Source organism: Limulus polyphemus, unplaced genomic scaffold (genome assembly GCF_000517525.1).
Source record: "Limulus polyphemus unplaced genomic scaffold, Limulus_polyphemus-2.1.2 Scaffold1138, whole genome shotgun sequence".
Lineage (NCBI taxonomy): Eukaryota > Metazoa > Arthropoda > Merostomata > Xiphosura > Limulidae > Limulus > Limulus polyphemus.
Genome location: NW_013666748.1, coordinates 52,058 through 58,902, shown reverse-complemented (window position 1 = coordinate 58,902; position 6,845 = coordinate 52,058). Strand labels below are relative to the sequence as shown.

Genomic DNA, 6,845 nt, shown 5'->3' with positions numbered 1-6,845 from the left:
TTTGCGGAAATTTTGTTAATCCAAAAATTAGCTCGAACTTCGGTTGTAAAATAAGTGTATCCATATAAACTTATTTTTCTCTAATACCGGATCTATACATTATTGTAGATTACTTTACACTACAATGTGTATTAATTTACTGTACTTTACACGGTAATGAGTATTAATTTACTGTTGAATCTGTGAGTTTCAAGCTAAATTGCACTATATCTGACATGCAGGCTAAACGTATTTCTACTTCACTGTTATAAAATACTCCGCTTCACGTGTAAAAGTGACGTTTTTGTAATATATTGTAATAAAATACTCCGCTTCACTTGTAAAAGTGACGTTTTTGTAATATATTGTAATAAAATACTCCGCTTCACGTGTAAAAGTGACGTTTTTGTAACTTATTGTTGTAAAATACTCCGCTTCACGTGTAAAAGTAATGTTGTTGTATTTTACTGTCATAAATACTCTGCTTCACATGTATAAGTGACATTTTTGTAAGTTATTGTTATAAAATACTCTGCTTCACGCGTAAAAGTGACGTTGTTGTATTTTACTGTCATAAATATTCTGCTTCACGTGTAAAAATGACGTTTTTGTAACTTATTGTTATAAAATACTCCGCTTCACGTGTAAAAGTGACGTTTTTGTAACTTATTGTTATAAAATACTCTGCTTCACGCGTAAAAGTGACCTTGTTGTATTTTACTGTCATAAATACTCTGCTTCACGTGTAGAAATGACGTTTTTTATAACTTATTGTTATAAAATACTCCGCTTCACGTGTGAAAGTGACATTGTTGTATTTTACTGTCATAAATACTCTGCTTCACGTGTAGAAATGACGTTTTTGTAACTTATTGTTATAAAATACTCTGCTTCACGCGTACAAGTGACGTTGTTGTATTTTACTGTCATAAATACTCTGCTTCACGTGTAAAACGGATATTTTTTGTCACAAGGTGAACTACACTTATTTCAAACAAGTAAAAATTGTAAAAAATAAACTTCGAAAACATTTGACCTTCGCAGTAATCCTGCATTTTTTTCTAATCACTGATAAGAGTTTTTCTTCTCACATACAGACAGGTTAAGTTTTCACCGTGATAAATTTTAAGGTCTCAAAACAAGACGGTTTTTTTTTTTTTTTGGTAATCAATAAAATAAGTATAACGTATAAACTAACTTTCTGGTTATTATTTTATGCGTTAGTTTGAAAAGATATCTGTTCTTAAGATTCAATATCCAATATTCAAATTTTTTTAAGTCCTGATAATTAAGAATAACAACGTTTCAATATATTTTTTAAAGACTTATAACGTTAAAAATCGAGTTTCGATACCTGTGGTGGACACAGAACATATAGACCACTGTGTAGCTTTGTGCTTAACAAACAAAACCTTAACTCTTTTTTTTCTCTCTCTCTTAGTTTGGTGAATATTAGCAATGGTAAAAGCTTACGTTATATTCAACTCACTTGACATTAATTTTGGTTAACCTTTTCATAAAAAGAAAATAATTTTGGTTAACCTTTTCATAAAAAGAAAATAATTTTGGTTAACCTTTTCATAAAAAGAAAAGTGTTTTGATAAAGTAATCTCATCTTCAATACAAAGTTTAAAACACATTTTGGAATTTTCTACCCCACTTAGGGGGGGGAGGTAAAAAACAACAACAAGCGGTTAATACAGTGATCCCACTGTATGGGAATAGGATCTTGAGAACAGTTCGACAAAGTTTTTGAAGTGTTTAGATTACAACTCAGTATCGCCACAGAAATGTTTTCAACTAGGCAGCACCTTAGGTATTAAGGTGCATAATTACACAAATTTTCTCAGATTTGGGTTTAAAGGGTTTAGAGTTTGTACCCGGAAGAACGAAAAAAAATGACTCTTCTAATAATCAAACAATTACAATTGTTGGCTATGCTTCGTGGGTCTCATATGATCACTCTTTGACACCTTCTATGACTTAACATTCTATTTTTGGTTAGGGCGCTCGCCCTTTCACCCTCGGGGGCGTTATAACCTGACGGTCAATCCCACTATTCGTTGGTAAAAGTGTTGGCGGTGGGTTGCCTTCCCTCTAGTCCATCACTGATAAATTAGAGACAGCTTGCGCAGATAGCCCTCGTGTAGCTTTGTGTGAAATTCAAATTAAACCAATTATAAATGGTAGCAATAAGAACACTTTCTACAGCAGCGCTACCTGTAGTGCGGTATACTATATGAACTCTCTCTAACTAACGTTAGTTTGCTTTTTGGTCATTTGCAGTTAAACCGAAATTACTTCAATCAGCTGTATGCTTCCACCACTCTATTTAGAAATCCCCACTACTTGATTAAAACGTTGCCTTGGTTAGGAATCCCCATTTCTACCCTAGTTTGTAATAACTTAGTGTTTTCTACTGACAGATGGTGTAAACTGTGAAGATAATAAATTCCTTATTTATATTATTTTTATTTGACCTCGTACACATTGACGAAAGGGATAATCTAAACAACTGGAGTATTTTTTTTTCAACTGTGTTTGATGTTCATCGTTTTGATAATACTAATCTTTATTTGGTTTCATAGTTTGATTACTACGCATATACACTCAAGAAATCGGTGCATATACACTATGGATAAAAAAAGCGGAGTAATGACTTACTGCACTTAATAAAAAAAAAACAACATACTATTTGAATAAATTAAATAACTCTTCAGTGTTTTAAATTATTCGCAAGCTATTAAATATTAGCCTTTCAGAGAATACGAGATTTGTTTCATGCAGCACTTATGTTATTAACTGCCTTATAATTGTTTGTTTGAAGTTAAGCACAAGGCTACCCAATGGGCTATCTGTGCTCTGCCCACCACGAGTTTTTCTCTTATGGAAGAACGACATTTCATTATTTAACGTGACGAAAAAACAAATAAAAATCTTCACACTTCACAATAGAGAAACATTATAATTCGAGGTAATACTCGTGTATCTGTTTAGATTATGACTCGGATAATGTACGTTTTTTCATTGTAAAATACGATAGCATAAAATCAGTTGTATTATTTTATTACTCTAAGGGCTTATTATTAACGTTACTAGTCGTACTGTTTTCTTAGTGTAAAGTTACACAGTAACATATCTGTACTCTGTCCATCATGGGGAATCGAATCCTGGATTTTAGAGAAAGAGAAATGACAACATAGTGTGGAAAGCATCAAACAGCCAGTGGTTCTTACTGGTGAAATCCAATTTTAAATTAAAAAAAAAAAATCCTGCTGAATTAGAAACGAAAGATAAATGTCGACAATCCTACAGGACTCTCTTCCTCTGTGTTCCTTGATTACATTATGGCCACACAGTTGAAAGTAAAGATAACGAATATATTAAAGATGCTACATATTACATTAACTGTCGGTTGTACTTAAAAGAGATTAATTTCTGCTCTGTTTTTCGATAACGTTTTATTTTTTGTTCTTTTGTTATCTAGGAAAGTTTTTACCTGTGCGTGGGTGTGAAATCAGTGTATGTCACGAACTCTCCACGTATCTAAGATAAACAAATAAGTAACTTCTGATAAAAACCAGCAGCGCCCCACAACGTCGCTTTGAACTAATGATACAGAATGTAAATTGTTAATGTGCCGTTTTAAAACATTCTTAACGAGTGTTTTCTTATAGCTAATTTACTAAGCACTTCGAAAAACTTTTTCAAGACAACATTTGACAAAAATGTTTATTTTATAGTCATGAATTTAAAAAAAAACTCTTAACGCCCAGATAAGAACCATAAATAAAAATGCATAAATAATGCAAACTCTTTTATTTTAGTGGATCGAAAATTTTACATTTTAATTTCTTTTCGAAATTTAGCTACTTTTACTTGCTCATCGCTGGCTCAGCGGTAAGTTTGTGGGCTTATAACGCTAAAAATCGGGTTTCGATGTCAGCGTTACGCATAGTGCAGATCTAGCTTTGAGCTTATCAACAAAAACCTTCTTTTGGTCCCCCCCCCCCTCTCTAATTTTAAGGTCTAGAACTGCGCCTGGTATAAGTTGTAAATACAATAAGTAAGCACATTTTAATTCATATTGTATTTTTTTTTGTCCTTCGAAAATTCTTATTTTTGTTCGCCATCTAAAATGCTTGTACTCAAATATTACTTTTTTTTCTTACTGCACGAATAATTCCTATTTTTTTATTCGATAAATAAGTCCACGAAATTGCGTTTTTTTAAAGAAAAATACGTTACAAAGGTGTCTGCATAAGTTTGTTTCTTTTAGAGGAAAACCACATTGAGATATCTGCTGTGTCCACCAAGTGGAATCGGACCCCTGATATAAGTACAAATATATATTTTACACTTATAAACATAGAGTTACTTAAAGACAAATTTTCAAAGATTACAGAATAATCCTTGCAAAATATTTCAGTATAACCGTAAAAATTGCATTATTTATAGAATTGGTTCATAATGTCGAGTACTTTCATAGAATACAGGATAACCTTGTAGAATCCTAGAGGATCGATCCAAAAAAGTAACACAGGTGAAGAAAAAACAAATTCTTTTTTTTTTTTTTGTCTTTAGATCAACTTGCATCCCCAAATACAATTCGTGGTGGTTTCTTCGGTTAAATATCTCTCAGGCCCCGAATGGGTCTTAAAGATAACCAGGGACGGTCAGAAACTTCTACTTCTCTTCACCCCACTTCTTGACCAATTGGTAGGGACCTTAACAAGAAATATTTTAATGTTCTTGAAACTGGTAATTTGATGAAGATTAAATAATTTTCACGCGATTTGTTGCCTCAAGCTGTTCCAGTCACAAGCTGCAAATAAAATTCAATGCTAGAAAAGAAAAGATGAGAAGAATAGCACAGGATGATGCCTGTGGAGATGATGTAGCGCTGAAGTTGAGGATGTCTTGTGGCACAGAAGTCGGTGAAACTGGTTGATGATTCGTTTAGTTGAAGATGAGAGACTGGGCCAAACACACGAGTTACGATTAAGCATAACACAGGCCAGCGAATGTAAACTTCGTAAAAGTTGTTTTGGTTTTAATAACGGATTTTCCATTATCCAGCTTCGCAGATTTCGAAAATAATATTCATTTTTTTCTATCACGTAAGGATTTTTTACAAATCGGGAAGAAAAAATAAACTCTTTCTTAGATCAAATTATTATTTTGTTTACCACAATGAATATTTTTATTATTATGTTTGGGTTCTAGAACGATCTATAAGACTATCACGTCGCGATTGGTCTAGAGAAATCTATAACCAGTGGTTGTCAACATTTTAAGTATAACAAAATGTGACCCGATTTCAATGAAAATGGTTCAATTATGTAAAAGTACATATGACGTTTTGTGAAAAATCTGTACGTGATGGAGAAAAATTGATATCATTTTTGGATTCAGCGTACAGGAATTATTGTAGAATATGTAAAAATTTCAAGACAATAAAACCATCGCAGGCCTGTATAATCGCATTTGTTTCTAACGTTAGGTAATTTTTATAAGATATGAAATTTTGTTGTGCATATTCTTTAAATGAATTACTTTGATTGTTGGCCTTCAGTAAGTAAACAGCTCTTATGTTGTTTGGATATTAAATTCAGCTTGTATTGGTTTTTCAGGGGGTTTATGTGCTAATCGGGAGGTTTCGGGTGAACGTGACATGATTGGCTGGTGGTCCTTGTATTGTGGTTGGTGGAAAGAGTGACGAGTTGACTGACGCTAGACACAAACTGCTGATTACAGGCCTGAGTGAGTCTCTGTTTAGCGACGGCTTCATCGTGTTGGTGTAGAAAATTTCTTATTTTTTTCTTAGTTTCCAGAATTTACCGATGTATTTGTAACTGTCTCAGTCTTTTTAAAATCCAAACAACATAGCGTGTGCCGCTAGGGCAGAATTCTATGTTTTCATCCATATTTTATAGACTTCATATTCTTATATCTTTCCCCAAAATGCTTTCCGGTTTCTTTGATGTAAGTCTTTTCATAAGAGCTTGATATTTCATAAATGACGTTTTCGTGTTTGCCGTCAGATGTTTTTGTTTAGTTTTATCGAGAATAAATCTGTCTGTTTTGTAAGATTTACAGCGGACGTTGATGTTGAACTTTTTGGCTAGCATTTGATCTTCTCACTTAGATGGGGTAAATGGTGTTTGTATTTCTATGTTCTTCAACAGTTGGTAATGAAACTAGAAGGGTACTTGTTCTGTTTAAAATACTATATGATGCGTTCTGTTATGATGAAGTTTTCTTTGTAGATCTATAAAAGAATACAGGATAATCCTTGTAGAACCAAGTTATCAATCTATTTGATAAAATCTTACTTTATTCATGTTTATGCTAACTCAGGTGTGTTTCAGAATACAGGATAATCCTTGTAGAACAGTTAGCATAAACATGAATAAAGTAAGATTTTATCAAATAGATTGATAACTCAGATGTGTTTCAGAATACAGAATAATCCTTGTAGAACCAGTTAGCATAAACATGAATAAAGTAAGATTTTATCAAATAGATTGATAACTCAGATGTGTTTCAAAATACAGGATAAACCTTGTAGAACCAGTTAGCATAAACATGAATAAAGTAAGATTTTATCAAATAGATTGATAACTCAGGTGTGTTTCAAAATACAGGATAATCCTTGTAGAACCTGTTAGCATAAACATGAAAAAAGCAACATTTTATCAAAAAAATTGATAACTCAGACGTGTTTCAGAATACAGAATAATCCTTGTAGAACCAGTTAGCATAAACATGAATAAAGTAAGATTTTATCAAATAGACTGATAACTCAGATGTGTTTCAGAATACAGGATAATCCTTGTAGAAACAGTTAGCATAAACATGAATAA

The 6,845-nt window shown here is 32.5% G+C and overlaps 1 long non-coding RNA gene across 1 annotated transcript; it reads left to right on the top strand.

Moving 5' to 3' along the window:
* The first annotated feature begins 5,387 nt into the window (after positions 1–5,387).
* On the top strand, positions 5,388–6,476 carry LOC111086485. The gene is made up of 2 exons (XR_002611199.1): positions 5,388–6,286; positions 6,377–6,476. It is a non-coding gene; the product is annotated as an uncharacterized LOC111086485 (long non-coding RNA).
* The last annotated feature ends 369 nt before the right edge of the window (positions 6,477–6,845 follow it).